Source organism: Lucilia sericata, unplaced genomic scaffold, assembly GCF_015586225.1.
Source record: "Lucilia sericata isolate MDLA Ls3-8-SP2 unplaced genomic scaffold, ASM1558622v1 Contig000977F_arrow, whole genome shotgun sequence".
Classification (NCBI taxonomy): domain Eukaryota; kingdom Metazoa; phylum Arthropoda; class Insecta; order Diptera; family Calliphoridae; genus Lucilia; species Lucilia sericata.
In genome coordinates, this window is record NW_023994960.1 from 3,051 (window position 1) to 20,521 (window position 17,471).

A 17,471-nucleotide genomic window follows, 5' to 3' on the forward strand; every position below is an offset into this window, starting at 1 on the left:
CTTCAGAAAATGTCTTTAACGTTACTGTCTTAAAAATATGAGTATAGTGATGAAATTCGACACACATAAGTCCAATGCGAGCCAAAATCTCTCTATAAAAATTTTATATAGATCGGTCCATAATTGACTCTACTCCATATAAGGACCCCCTCAAAAAACGACTTTAACGATCAATACTTTCTTAAAAATACAAGTATAGCAATGAAATTTGACATAAGTAAATCTCTTACGAGCAAAATACTCTAACGCCAAAACCTAAGAAACTTTTATAGGAACGTAACTCTTACCGAATTTCATGAGGAAAGTGTCGGGAATTGATATTCGATGTAAACATGTTTTATATGAACCAAAATCGGTTTAAAAAATTTATGAAAAACGTTCAATAATTCACCTCACACAGAAAAAAATTACAAATTTTAATAAGTAATTATATAGAATTGTTAATGGGGAAGTAAATTATTAACAATTATTTTTATTAAAATGTTTGTAAAGTTATCATATTGACAATTTTCATGAGTTGTTTAGAAATTTCAAAAATAAATAAGAAATCAATTTGAAATATGAAAAATATTTTTCTGAAAAAAACAATTTTCTCGTAAATCTTTCATTAAATTTTATAAAATTATTGTTATGTCTTTAAAACTGAATTGGAGTAATCTTCAAGGTAAGTCATTATGTAAGATTCACATTAACTTATTTTATATGTACGTTATGAGTTCTTATCTGACCTGTGCAACTGTGATGCGTTCGGACTTCATATCTGCTTACTCCTTTTAATTTCAAGGTTTTCAGATGTAGTGATGACAAAACAGCTCTTTTTTCACATATGTAACTCAGATGAGAACACAGAAAGTGAAAAATTAAACTTTTTATTGGACATTCCAATTTAATAATGTATATTTTAATAGAAACTCTATTGGTTGGACACTTTTAATGGTCATAGATTCTATAAGAAACCTTCAATACTAGTCAACAATAAATTATCCTCGCCCGTTAATATCTTCCAAGGATATGGTAAAAAAGGCCAATCTGAAATGCTGTTATACGTTATAGGAACACCAGCAACATATCACCCCATAGGTATCAACAACAATAATAACCTTTGGAACATCCTTCACAGAAAAATCTTTTCCAATATCACTTAAGTGATGTTTCCACAAACAAAACTTCTTGTATATGTATAATGGCTACAAAACTGAATTCAATCAATCATAAAGGTATGATTCCTAGAGTATCACTTATATTTCTTTTACACTTTATGAGTTCTCAACTGAGCTGTGAGACTGGGACGATTCAGATGTCATTTTTTTGTATACGGCCTGATAAAAATAAACAGCTCTTTTTCCACATAACTCAGATGGGAACTCAAACAGTGAAAAGTCACATTTTTATTGGATAAAAAAATCGAATATTTAATATTCAACTAGGAACACTTTTTGTTGGACACTCTTAATGGTCTAAGATATTTTAGCCAAAGTTCAGTACCCGTCAGCTTTGAAATACCCACTAAGGTTCTGGTAAACATTTTCGACCTATCTACCAGCTTAATGGAACACCAGCAACATGCCATCCGCTAAAAGTATCAAATTCACTCAAGTGATGTGTCCATGGGCAAAACTTTTCCAAAAATGAAATCTCACAATTTTTATGGATACCTTTGGCTGTTTTCAATACCCTGCAGTGGACTGCCTATACGTACATTTATATTCTCTAGCATTAACTTAAGAAAGTATTAATAGTGTATCAAAAGTGTATTTTTCTTAATAAATAATGAAAACCACATATGAATTGCATTTTTAATAAAAAAATTACTACAAATATATTACTAAGAAAACAAATTTAACTACCAACAAAATAATTTTTAAACATGATTATTAAAAAAATTTTTTGTTTGTTAACAAATATGTTATTCTATTTCACAAATTGGTTGTTAAAAAATGTTGTTAAAAGTTAACAAATTTAAATAACAAATATATTTTTTGTATTTATAATATTGGTTGTTGGTGCCTTTTTAATTAAAAAATTAATTGTATTTACGAATTTGGTAATTAATATGACAATTGATTTGTCGTAATTTTTTTCTGTGCACCCTCTCATATAAAGTTCTCTTCAGTTAATTTGATGAATAATATCACCTTGATGTTTATAGGGGAACATTCGTTTTACGGCTTACGGTTTGACGGTGGGTATATAAGATTCGGCACAGCCGAATACAGCACTCTTACTTGTTTTTGTCTGTACTGGAGTGAACCATTTATTTCTTTTCTTTACGTAGGTATTTGTTGTGCATTTGCGTTCGAAATTCTTTTAAACTTTTAAATATAATAAAAAAATGTATTGGTTTTTTTTTTTGTTTTCACTGTCTACTATTATTTTCTCCTTTAAATTTTTATTAAAAATTTTTCTATGTTCCCATTTTAACGGTGCCAGATGGTGTCCTTTTAGTTTTGGAAAATGTTGTTGCTGAATTTTTATTAGTCTAGTATTTACCCATCAAGAGTCTCAGAAAATGTGTATATGTTTCTGTATGTTGTACTATAAGTTTGTTTAGTTAATGTAATGACTTAAACTATTCATCGTTTGTCATTTAATTGTTAAAGAAAGTCCATAATATTTTCGTTCATGACTTTTTACTGAAATTTCTTTTAACACTTTATATCTTTACAAGAAAAACCATTTTATTTTTAAATCTTAAGTTTTAATTAGCAGTCTACATCACTTTTAATTTGTTGATTGCCATCTACTTATTAAAGGGACAACAACAAGATAAAATTCAGCTAATTGCAATGATTGTCTGGAATATATCAAGAAATTAATTAGAATACACTTGTTACTATAACAATAAAAAAAATTCAAAAGAATTTTTATTACTTTCTTTAATATATACAGCTATTAGTTCAGTTTTCGTTTTACTTTATTTTGAAAAAAAAAATATTTTGTTTTATTTTGTTTGTCCCTAACTTTAAACACCTTTTCTTGTTAATTTTGTAAAGTCAAGAACGCTGTCATTAAAATTGTACTCTTATGGAACAATTTTAATAAAATGATTGAGGTAGCAACTGTGAAGCTGGGAGATAAATTCTATCTTTTTAAAATCCAAAAAAATCCCATTATATTCTTGTTTGACAAAAATAATTAAAAATGTGTATAAAATTAAAAATCAAATATATTTGAAATACATATTAAAATAATAAAAATTGACTTATTTTCTTTATAAAATACATATGTATAGTAAATAACCCAACAAGTTAGAGTGATATATTCGTCTATGACGAATCTAAAATACCCTCCATCTAAAACTACACACAGGCCAACGATGAAAATAACTTTTTAAATAATTTTCACTAATTCTTGTGTTATTTGGTGTGCTGATTCTGAATATGGAAATAAAAAAGTCGTTTCACCCACCAATTTTCCACATTTTCATCTTTTTGTCTTTCTGACTTTATACTTGAATACCAAATTTTTCGAGTGTTGTGAATAATGGCGGGTGTTGTGAATAATGGCCGATCCTTTAGTGGCAAAAAACACTTATCTGAAAAATATTTAAAACAAGTAAGAGTGTTATATTCGGCTGTGCCGAATCTCATATACCCACCATCAAACCGTATGCCGTAAAAGGGTGATATTTGGAATATGGCTTAAGTCAATTATGGACCGAGCTCTTTTGAACTAACAAAATATTAATTTTTAAAAAACAAATATTTTATTTCAATTCTTAAATCGTGAGCGTCAATTATGAACCGATACTCATAAAATTTTGTACATAGGTTACATATAGAACTTGTTTATGCAAAATTTCAGCGCTATACTCGTATTTTAAATAAGGAACACTCGTATTTTATTAACCAAAAAGGTTCCTAAAGGGAACCTTTTGTGAATTACCGACACATTCCGCATGAAATTCGGAGCGAATTTCATAACCGTATTTCATAACTCATATTTTTAAGCCAGTAATGATCGTTTAAGTAATTTTCTGAAGGGGACCTTATATGGGCGGTAGGGTAAATTATGGACCGATCCTCCCTAAATTTGGTGGAGAGATTTCGGCACGCATTAAACTTATGTGCATCAATTTTCGTCACATTCATATTTTTAAGCCAGTATTGAGCATTGTAGTTATTTTCAGAGGGGGACCTTATATGGGGGAAGAGTCATTTATGGGCCAATCCAAAAAAAAAAATTGGTACAGAGGTTTTGGCTCGTAAGAAACTTACGGGAGGGGACCTTATATGAAGGGTAGGGTCATTTATGGGCCGATTCTAAAAAAATTAGTTAAAAGGTTTTGGTTCATAAGAAACTTACTTATATTGAATTTCATCGCTATACTCGAATTTTTGGGCTAGTAATGAGTGTTAAAGTCATTTTCTAAAGGGGTCCTTATATGGGGGGTAGGGTCATTTATGGGCCGATCCTAAAAAAAATTAGTAGAGAGATTTTGGTTCGTAAGGAACATACTTATACCGAATTTCATAGCTATACTTGCATTTTGGGACCAGTAATGAGTGTTAAAGTAATTTTCAGAAGGGGACCTTATATACTTGTACTTCTGAAGCAGTTATGCCCGTTAAAGCTGTTTTTTGGAGGTCCACTTGTATGGGGGCTATCCGAAAAAGTGGACCGATAATGCCTAATTTCAATACCGAACAAACCTTAACAATAGAGAATATTTATGTAAAATTTCAACTGTCTAGCTGCTCTCGTGTGGTCCCTATCGTGATTTCAACAGACAGACGGACAGACAGACGGACGGACAGATGGACAGACGGACGTACATGGCTAGATCGTCTTAGAATTTAATAAGGACCCGGAATATATATACTTTTATGGGTCTATGACCAATATTTCGATGTGTTACGAACGGAATGACAATATATCAATATACCCCCCATCTTTTTTGATGGTGGGTATAAAAATTAGCTTACAGTGCGACATTTGCTCAAAAAATTTATTATTTATTTAAAATGATTTAGAGCCAAATAACTGGTACGTGCTAAAAAGTGCCAAAATATGACAAGTGCTCAAATAATAATTTATATTCATTTTATTGTATTTTTTAAAATTAATTAAACATCTTTTAGCTTAAAAATAAAATATGAATAACTAAACTTGCATCTACACCTATACTTTTAACACACACATTCTTCAAAATATCTGCATTTTGAACACTCATCCGTTATACAGTTTCAACATTTGTAAACCCATTGAGTTACCGTTAAGTACTAACAGTTTGTAAAAATAATTTCCAACATAATCTGTTACGTTACAGTTTGTCTGTGTCTGATTTTGTGGAATCCTTTTTCCTTAGGCTTTTCATTTATACTCTTTTTATAATGTTAAAGATATCCTCTACAAAACAGCTGTTCACAGCTTCCGTTATAAATATATATAAATTTGTACATTTATACTCGTATCTTAATACTAAAGATATTCTCCATAAAACAGCTGTTCATTGCTTTTGTTAAAAATGTATGAATGAGCTCACAGTTTTTGAAGGGGAACGAAATCTTATAGAATGTGGATGATGTTATAGTTCCACATATAAATTTATATTTACTTTTACCTTTTATCCTACACTGATAAATGGTAAATGAAAAGACTATTTAATGTTTATAAACATTTTTAAATGTTGCTCAATATTTAAAATATGCTTTAAAATGACTGATATTCTCTATGAGCTATTCGAGTTGTCAATGTCTTGATTTAAATTGAGCGATATATCTTGTAAATTAAAATTTTGTCCGAAAATTTTATATTGACAACAAATCGTAAAGAAATTGATGACAGAAAGAGTGACTAAAGGTCTATAATTGATCTTATAGTAACCATTGAATTATTTAATTTATTCCAAAATATGTTTCTCTAAAAAATCTAATTCAGAAACTAAGTAATTTTTATTCATTTAAGTGGTGTGGCTAAAAGTCACACATTTTTTATTTACGCTTATTTTAAAAATGTAAATACATAATTCTCTTTTGATTTAATTGTCTCAAATACTTGAAAAATATGCATGAAAAGAAGAAATAAGCATCATTATTATCATTAAGTATCATCATAATTAGTTCTTGAAAACAAAAACTTGTAAAAGTTTCAGGTGTCAATCTCTTGAGTTGTCATTCTTTCATTATTTTAGCTCTTTGTTTATGATGTTTTTGTTGGTGTTTCTCTTATTGTTACTTCTTCTGTGAGGGGAAAGTCGCCTTAGATTGTTAACCGAAAATACTTTCAAAAATTCTAAACTCACCGAAAAATGTTTCCCGCAATTTAAAGGTCGTGGGGACTGATTGTTTTATTTCAAAATTTTTATTTTTTTATACCCTCCACCACCATCAGTGGTGATAGAGGGTATATATAACTTTGTCATTCCGTGTGTAACACCAAGAAATATTCATCTGAGACCCAACAAAGTATATATATTCTGGGTCCTTATCAAATTCTGAATCGATTTAGCTATGTCCGTCTGTCCGTCTGTCCATCTGTCCGTCTGTCTGTGTAAAACACGCTCACGATAAAACGAAGCAATAGAGCTTAACCAAATTCACCCAAAATGTTCTTCATTTTCCTAAGTTGTTTGGTATTGCAAATGGGCAAAATCGGTTCACACCTGGAAAAGTTATGAATCAAAATTTAAAACAACCTCGGAAAAAAATAAGCATTTTTTACACATTCTGATGTAGTTTTCTCGAAAACTATGCCAGATAATTCCATGGAAATCACCACACATTCGTTTCTGCACAATATCTTGATCTCTGCTGAAAATTGCCAGAATCGGTCCACAATTTCATATACCTCCCATACAAAAGTACATATTCCCGGAAAATGGGTTTTTTGTTAATAACTTCCGTCACAATGTCGATATCTTCACAAAATTTTACAAATTAAAATCTTATGTTAATAGAATTCATTCAGAGAAAAAATTTTCTGGATCGGTTCATAATTCGACATAGCTCCCATACAAGGTCCCCTCCCGAAAATCACTTAAACGCGCATAACTCATTACTAAATTAAGATATCCAAATAAAATTTGGTATAAGTATTGCCCATATGCATAGAAATATTACTGTGAAAGTTTTTTCCGATCGGTCCATAATTGGTCATAGCTCCCATACAAGGTCCCCTCCCGAAAATCACTTAAACGCGCTTAACTCATAACTAAATTAAGATATCCATATAAAATTTGGTACAAATATTACTCATATGCACAGAAATATTGTTGTGAAATTTTTTTCCGATCGGTCCATAATTGATCATAGCTCCCATACAAGGTCCCCTCCCGAAAATCACTTAAACGCGCATAACTCATTACTAAATTAAGATATCCATATGAAATTTGGTATAAATATTGCCCATATGCATAGAAATATTACTGTGAAAGTTTTTTCCGATCGGTCCATAATTGGTCATAGCTCCCATACAAGGTCCCTTCCCGAAAATCACTTAAACGCGCTTAACTCATAACAAAATTAAGATATCCATGTAAGGTTTGGTACAAGTATTACTCATATACTCATACTATTTGCATTATCAATTTGTGTAGAACAAAATTATATATATGTATGTATGTATTTTTAAAATCCTTAAATCTTTCACAAACATGCATACATGCAGATACGAGATATCGCTAAAGCATATCTTAGGGCGCTATAAAAATTTAAATGAAAGTGGCGTTTCTAATGTTCAATAAATCTTGGAATTGTAGTAGATTTAAGCTGTTTAAATCTTGGGATTTTTCTATTTAAGACATGAGAAAACTTATTTCTACAAATATTTTATTAATTAGAAATGTATTAATACAAAAGTTGCTGGTGGAGGGTATTTAAGACTCGGCTCAGCCGAATATAGCACTCTAACTGGTTCTTTGTACATTTTAACCCATTAATGCCCACAGTTACATATATGTAACGCAATTATTTTTCTGATGGATAGGTTAACTTAACATGTTCTTAACGATTATAAATCGAATTTAAGTAATTTTTGCCTATAGAATTGTATTTTTGGGTTATTTTGTAAAGTGCCTATTTCGTAAACCTGCAAAAAGTCATATTTTTCGAGGAATGAATTCTTAGAATGTTAATAACTTCTATGTAGTTAGTTTTTAAAAAAAGTTTCTGACGTAAACTTACAAAGAAGTAATTAATGTTTATTACCTAATTGTTTACAAACATATACCATGTCCTTGCGGAGACTTATAAAGAGGATAATAAAGGTGTTAAGTATATGTGACAGTGGGCAGTTCTCAGTACTTTTTGTCCCACTCTACATACCATATAAATAATGAACAACTTGCTTACTTTTTTATGAAATCTGCCTCAAAAATAGTTTTTAATCAGAGGAATGGGTTTTTAACGTAATAAAAAACAACATATTTTCTTGAAATATTGATATTTGATGACAAGCAAAATATTTTTAATGCAAATGTTTCTATTAAATCGTCCTTTCGTGGATATTTTAAATTTTTTAAGAATTTCTGTAAAGGATATGCCATTTGACCGCATTAGAAATTGTTCAAGGCACAGTTGGCGAATCTTAAATATATATTTTTACTAGAAAATCGGAATATAATTGCAATTATCCTTCAAAAATTAAACATTGGTTGAAAATTATTACCATACTAGTGCCAAGGACTTTTGGTAAATGTATGCAAAATGTGTAACGTTAATCAATACATCTGTTGCTGCAAGAAAATATATGTATACATTTCTTTAAATTCATTAATTGACATTACAGAAATTACAAAATTCCACAAATTAAAATTTTATACTTTTAAACAATTTTTTATTTTATATGAAAAAATGTTGTATGATACACCAAATTAGCTAATCCAAGCTTAAAACTTAATAATTAACCAGTTTTTTTTACGATTTTTTTGTAAAATTATGTAACTTTTACTTAAAATACTTAAGGGACAAAAATTCGTGGGTAATGCCCACTGTTACGTATACGTAACGTCTTCTAAAATCCAAACAAGGCAAGTTGGAAAAAATTCTTTAATTAAAATCGGTTTATATACACAAGTAAACTGTCATATCCAAATTTCACATTTCTACCTTACGTAGATCGCCGTGGGCATTAATGGGTTAATGACAATTAAATACACACAATACGCTTGTTTCATATAAATGTTTGTGTTACGTTTTCTTCCCAAAAAGCCTTATTTTTTAAATTTTCACAGCGCATTCCTGCATGTCTGGAATAGGTAATAGGCTACTTTTTATTTCGAAATTTCAAGTGGGCGATGAGCCACGCCCATATTAAGAAAATATAAAATCCGCATATTTGAGATAATATAACAGTTAGAGTCCTCAAATTTTGTCGGAGCCACTTTAGTGTCAATATGATTATTTAGGACAAAACGTAGGCGGACTAGCATTAGGGGGCGTGGTACCTCCCATATAAATTAAATACAAAAATTCGTTTATCTGGGAAACTAATAGAACTAAATTCTTAAAATTTTGCACGAAGAACTTTAACATCCATGTAAATATTTTGGGTAATAAATTGGCGGACTACACATGAAGGGAGCGGCACCTCCCATATTAATTAAAAACAAAAATTCGTTTATCTGGGAAACTAATAGAACTAAATTCTTAAAATTTTGCACAAAGAACTTTAATATTCATCTGAACATTTTTAAAGAAAAACGAGCGGACTTTCATCTTGGGGGGCTTGGAGCCCCCATATGAGTAAAATAGAAAAATTCGTATATCTGAGGAACTATTAGAGCTAGAATCTATAAATTTTACTTGAAGAACTTTGACATTCATCTGAATATTTAGAGTATAACGGGCGGACTTCCAATGGGGTACTTGGTACCTCCCATATGAAGTAAATACTAAAATCTAATTATTAAAATCTGTATATCTAGAAAACTATAACAGCTAGAGTCCCCAAATTTGGTGCCTCTCACGTAAAGTAATTACAAAAATTTGTATATTCGTATCTATATATATAAAAATGAATGTGTGTTTGTTTATATGTTTGTATGTTTGAACGTTATAGACTACTAAACAGATGAACCAATTTTATTCAAATTTTCACAGCATATTCCTGTATGCCTGGAATAGGTAATAGACTACTTTTTATTTTGAAATTCCAAGTGGGCGAGGAGCCACGCCCATATTAAGAAAATATTAAATCCATATATTTTAGATAATGTAACAGTTAGAGTCCTCAAATTTTGTCGGAGCTACTTTAGTGTCAATATAATTATTTAGGACAAAAAATAGGCGGACTAACATTAGGGGGCGTGGCACCTCACATATAAATTAAATACAAAAATACGTTTATCTTGGAAACTATTACAGTTAGAATCTTCAAATTTTGCACGAATAACTTTAACATCCATCTAAACATTTTGGGTAATAAATTGGCGGACTACCCTTTGGGGGGAGCGGCAACTCTCATATTAATTAAAGACAAAAATTCGTTTATCTGGAAAACTAATGGAACTAAATTCTTCAAATTTTTATGAAGAACTTTGAAATTTATGTGAACATTTAGAGCATAATGGGCGGACTTTCTATGGGTGGCTTGGAACAACATATATGAATTAAATACAGAATTTCGTGTATCTTGGAAACTCTTATATTATTCAATTTTTATTATAAATAATTAGAAATTGGCGATAGATAGAAACTGGCGAACTTGCAATAATTTGTTTGACATCCCTCATATGTAACATATTATAAATCTGGAAAACTATTATAGTAAGGATCTTCAAAATCGTTAAGTGGGATTTTTATTTATACATATTCCTTTTAGGGTAGCAAAGCACACTGGGTATAGCTAGTTAAGTTATAAAATAAGATCAAAAATATTTCATACCATATAAAGCCAATTGTATGTATTCGGTTTGCTTTAGAATGCAGGATGGTCGGACGTTTTATTTCACTTTTACTTCTATACTTCCCATATTAAATCCTTAGCAAACTAAGCAGAGAAAAAGTGAACTTCTGTTCTAGCCAAATTCTTGTTCTCGTAACTGAAAATGTACACACAATTTTTCTATTTTAATGGGAGGTTTAAACAATTTGCCCATACAAAATTTCTAAAGTAAACCATCTATAAATGTAAATATAAATCATTTTTGAATGTGTAGAAAAGTTGTTTCTTAGTTTGTTTACAACTGAATTAATAAAAGTATGTTTTCAAAGTTTTATCCATAATATAATAAATTTATTTACAACACCGTCCATCGCTCAAAATTAGACACGAACCGAATTATATAAGTCTGAAACCATAAATTTAATGGAGAAAAATTGCATTTTCATTTCGTGATCCTGTGTCCTTTTTAAAGGACTTCAAAGTTTTAAAAAGTAAATTTTTCCAAAAATATTTTAAAATACTTCTACTGATCAAACAATGCCAAATTTTATGGCAAGTTGTAAAATATTTTCTGTTATTATACCCTCCACCACCATCAGTGGTGATAGAGGGTATATATAACTTTGTCATTCCGTGTGTAACACCAAGAAATATTCATCTGAGACCCAACAAAGTATATAAATTCTGGGTCCTTATCAAATTCTGAGTCGATCTAGCTATGTCCGTCTGTCCGTCTGTCTGTGTAAAACACGCTCACGATAAAACAAAGCAATAGAGCTTAACCAAATTCACCCAAAATGTTCTTCATTTTCCTAAGTTGTTTGGTATTGCAAATGGCAAAATCGGTTCACACCGGGAAAAGTTATGAATCAAAATTTAAAACAACCTCGGAAAAAAATAAGCATTTTTTACACATTCTGATGTAATTTTCTCGAAAACTATGCAAGATAATAACATGGAAATCACCACACATCCGTTTCTGCACAAGATCTTGATCCCTGCTGAAAATTTTCTGAATCAGTCCACAATTTCATATACCTCCCATACAAAAGTACATATTCCCGGAAAATGGGTTTTTTGTTAATAACTTCCGCCACAATGTCGATATCTTCACAAAATTTTACAAATTAAAATCTTATGTTAATAAAATTCTTTCAGAGGAAAAATTTTATGGATCGGTCCATAATTTGACATAGCTCCCATACAAGGTCCCCTCCCGAAAATCACTTAAACGCGCATAACTCATTACTAAATTAAGATATCCAAATAAAATTTGGTATAGGTATTGCCCATATGCATGGAAATATTACTGTGAAAGTTTTTTCCGATCGGTCCATAATTGGTCATAGCTCCCATACAAGGTCCCCTCCCGAAAATCACTTAAACGCGCATAACTCAGTACTAAATTAAGATATCCATATAAAATTTGGTACAAATATTACTCATATGCACAGAAATATTGTTGTGAAATTGTTTTCCGATCGGTCAATAATTGATCATAGCTCCCATACAAGGTCCCCTCCCGAAAATCACTTAAACGCGCATAACTCATTACTAAATTAAGATATCCAAATAAAATTTGGTATAAGTATTGCCCATATGTATAGAAATATTACTGTGAAAGTTTTTTCCGATCGGTCCATAATTGGTCATAGCTCCAATACAAGGTCCCCTCCCGAAAATCACTTAAACGCGCATAACTCAGCATTAAATTAAGATATCCATATAAAATTTGGTATAAGTATTGCCCATATGCATAGAAATATTACTGTGAATTTTTTTCCGATCAGTCCATAATTGGTCATAGCTCCCATACAAGGTCCCCTCCCGAAAATCACTTAAACGCGCTTAACTTATTACTAAATTAGGATATCCATTTAAAATTTGGTACAAAATATTACTCATATGCACAGAAATATTGTTGTGAAATTTTTTTCCGATCGGTCCATAATTGATCATAGCTCCCATACAAGGTCCCCTCCCGAAAATCACTTAAACGCGCATAACTCATTACTAAATTAAGATATCCAAATAAAATTTGGTATAAGTATTGCCCATATGCATAGAAATATTACTGTGAAAGTTTTTTCCGATCGGTCCATAATTGGTCATAGCTCCCATACAAGGTCCCCTCCCGAAAATCACTTAAACGCGCTTAACTCATTACTAAATTAAGATATCCAAATAAAATTTGGTATAAGTATTGCCCATATGCACAGAAATATTGTTGTGAAATTTTTTTCCGATCGGTCCATAATTGATCATAGCTCCCATACAAGGTCCCCTCCCGAAAATCACTTAAACGCGCATAACTCATTACTAAATTAAGATATCCAAATAAAATTTGGTATAAGTATTGCCCATATGCATAGAAATATTACTGTGAAATTTTTTTCCGATCGGTCCATAATTGGTCATAGCTCCCATACAAGGTCCCCTCTCGAAAATCACTTAAACGCTATCGGTCCATAATTGGTCATAGCTCCCATACAAGGTCCCCTCCCGAAAATCACTTAAACGCGCATAACTTATTACTTAATTAAGATACCCATATGGTACAAATATTACTCATATGCACAGAAATATTACAGATAATTTTTTTTCCGATCGGTCCATAACTGCTCATAGCTCCCATACAAGGTCCCCTCCCGAAAATCACTTAAACGCACATAACTCACTACTAAATTAAGATATCCATATAAAGTTTGGCAGAAATATTGCTCATATACAGAGAAATATTACTGTGAAATTGTTTTCCTATCGATCCATAATTGATCATAGCTCCCATACAAGGTCCCTTTCAGAAAAACACTTAAAGGCACATAACTCATTACCAAATAATGATATAAATAAATACTATTTTTGTTCATAAATACTATTTTGTAATGCAAAAAGCACTTAATGCTATTTCAAAAATTTTTCACGATCGGTCTATATTTGGTCATATCTCTCCTACTAGGTCCTGCCCCTAAAAGCGCTTTAACCGTATTTAACTATTTGCATTATCAATTTGTGTAGAACAAAATTATATATATGTATGTATTTTTAAAATCCTTAAATCTTTCACACACATGCATACATGCTAATACGAGATATCGCTAAAGCATATCTTAGGGCGCTATAAAAATTTAAATGAAAGTGGCGTTTCTAATGTTCAATAAATCTTGGAATTGTAGTAGATTTAAGCTGTTTAAATCTTGGGATTTTTCTATTTAACACATGAGAAAACTTATTTCTACAAATATTTTATTAATTAGAAATGTATTAATACAAAAGTTGCTGGTGGAGGGTATTTAAGATTCGGCTCAGCCGAATATAGCACTCTAACTTGTTTTAAATTTATTCTGTAAGGATCAAAAGATGTAAAAAAATTTCTTTTAAAAATTTTTTGGAAAAATTATTGAAAAGCTCCTAATTTTTTTCGGACAGTGTAATAGGCAAGTTTATTAAACGAAATACTTTGAATATTTTTAGCTTCAAACCCCGGTCTGATAAACATCACTATTTTATTTCATTAAAGAAACATTTAAACCTAAAATTCCTGTTTTATTTTTTATTGTCAGTTATATAAAGTAATTTTTCTTAATTAAATTTAATTTAACTAAATGCACCATTATTTAATAAAAATAAACTTTTCTTTAATTCTTTTAACAATAGCATATACAATTAAATAAAAACTTTGTTTTGTTTTTTAAATTTTTTCTTGTTAACTGCAAATCCTATGGAACCAGAGCAAAAGTGATACAATCAGTGTTGCGTTTAAATTTTGTTCAACTTTTGTTGAAGAACTGAAAGAATAGATCATAAGTAAAAGAAAAACATAGGAAAATAATTAAGTAGTTTTTTTCATTGTAGAAATTTAAAAGAATTTGACATAACATAAAGTTTTTGGATACAAATTTATTTTGCAAACATCAGTACGTATGATGAATATTATTACTAAAATAAGCTTTTCATAATAATCATACGCACCATACATTTTATTTAGTAATCGTGATTTCTTTATATACACACCATCAAAAAAGATGGGGGGTACCTATATTGATTTTGTCATTCCGTGTGTACCACATCGAAATATTGTTCACAGACCCCATAAGGTATATATATTGTGGGACCTCGTAAGATTCTAAGACGATCTAGCTATGTCCGTCCGTCTGTCTGTTGTTGGCACGATAGCGTCCACAAAAAGAGAGATATTGAGATGAAATTTTCCCAAAATATTTGTTATTGATCGGAAATATTTGGTATTAAAAATGGGTAAAATCGGTAAACAATTTCACATAGCCCCCATACAAATGTACCCCCGGATTATTGTATAAAGAGCTTCAAACATTCACAAATTCGTTGCTTATGAAGCAAATACCACAAATTTTCGCATTTCTGACTTCTGAAATAAAGTTCTGAATTAATGCGGATATAGGACCATAATTGGCCCTACCCCCCATATAAGGTCCCCTTTAGAAAATGACTAAAAAACTGATGCAATTCGACACACATAAGTTCCATGCGAGCCAATATCTCTCCACCAAATTTTATGTGGATCGGTCCATAATTGATCCTACCCTCCATATAAGGTCCCCTTCAGAAAATGACTTTAAGGATCATTCTTGGCGTAAAAATACGAGTATAGCGAAGAAATTTGGCATAAGTTAGTATTTTAGGAGTCAAAACCTTTCCATTAATTTTTATGTGGATCGGTCCATAATGGACCCATCCCCCCATATAAGGTACCCTCCATAAAATTACTTTAACGCTATTGTATGTGGATCGGTCCGTAATTGACCCTACCCCCCATATAATGTCCCCTCCATAAAATTACTCTAACGCTCATTACTGGCTTAAAAATACGACTATAGCGGTGAAATTTAACAGAAGTAAGTTTTATACTAGCCAAAATCTCTCCACCAAATTTTATGTGGATCGGTTCATAATTGACCCTACCCCCATATAAGGTACCCTCCATAAAATTACTTTATCGCTTATTATTGGCTTTAAAATACGAGTACAGCGATAAAATTTTACAGATGTAAGTTTTATACGAGCCAAAATCTCTCTACCAAATTTTATGTGGATCGGTCCATAATTTACCCTACCCTCCATATAATGTTCCCTTCAGAAAATGACTTTATCGCTCATTATTGGCGTAAAAATACGAGTATAGCAAAGAAATTTGACATAAGTAAGTACTTTAGGAGCCAAAATCTTTCCAACAAATTTTATATGGATCGGTCCATAATTGACCCTACCACCCATATAAGTTCCCCTCCATAAAATTACTTTAACGCTCATTAGTGGTTTAAAAATACCAGAAGAAAAATAATTTAACGCTCATTACTGGCCTAAAAAATGAGTAAAGCGATGAAATTCGATATAAACATGACCTGTATGAACCAAGATCGTTCTACAAAATTTTACGAGGATCGGTCTATAATTGACCCTCCCCCATATAAGGCCCCTTCAGAAAATGTCTTTAAAACTAAATACTGGCTTAAAAATCCTAGTAGATTCTGACCCTACTCCCCATTTATGGTCCCCATCAGAAAAATACTTTAACGCTCATTACTGGCTTAAAAATCTCTCTACCAATTTTACGAGGATCAGTCCATAATTACCCCACCGAAAATTACTACAACGCTCATTACTGGTTGGAAATTATACATAAATATGATTTGTGTAAATAAAAATCGTACTACGATATTTAAGGATGATCGGTTCATAATTAGTCTTACCCCCCATACAAGGATTCGGCATAGCCGAATATAACACTCTTACTTGTTAAGATTTTGATTACTAGTAAAATATTTTTTAAGAAAAATTAAAATAAGTTAAAATATTTCATGCATGTATGAATATACATATAAATACATATCCGGTATAAGGTGCATTCGTCTTTGAATAAAAAACTTCGTTCATTATACCTCCCTACACCACAATATTGGGGAGATGCAGATGATTGTAAAACCCAAAAATATTGGTCCTACACCTACTTTAAAGTACACCAATCTGCTCAGAATGACTCTCTGAGTCAGTGTTCATATAAACCTTGTGATCACGCTGTAGGTCGCAATTATCCATATAATTTGACTACAAGGAAAATTTTGAAAAAGAAAATTTTAAAAAATGGTGTGACTTTTAATATCAAACATTACTCTAAGTCATAAATACAAGTTACAATTGGCCACATTTTCTTTATAAAATTTAAAAAAGAGTGCTTGTTATTTTCAACAATTGTTTGAAGGTTAACTATAAATATTAGCATACTAACTACTTACATAACGGAGGCCATACAACCTCACAAAACAATTACGCAGTTTCCCTCCTGTATCTGAAGTTTTTCTCAGAAACTAACGCTATTTATTACACAAATTTTATCATACGTCATTAATTTTACCAAAGAAAGAATTCCACTTAAAATGTTACTTATTGGTTCAAAGTTTACTATTGCTATCCATAGTATTATTTTGGATCAAAACATACGTATATGAATTTCTCTACACAAAATATTTTAGATGTCATAGAATACTTTAAGATGCAGTTATCAAAATCGTATGTAATAACATTTTCTGATGAAACTCATTCCAGTAACATGCTGTAGTTAGGTGGAAGGTATATATGATTCGGGTCAGCCTAACTTGTTTATCCTCTAC

General features: G+C 30.9%; 1 long non-coding RNA gene across 1 annotated transcript; it reads left to right on the forward strand.

Annotated features, from left to right (window-relative positions):
- The first annotated feature begins 542 nt into the window (after positions 1-542).
- LOC119609403 lies at positions 543-1,604 on the forward strand. The gene is made up of 3 exons (XR_005231928.1): positions 543-664; positions 909-1,217; positions 1,428-1,604. It is a non-coding gene; the product is annotated as an uncharacterized LOC119609403 (long non-coding RNA).
- Positions 1,605-17,471: the final 15,867 nt, after the last annotated feature.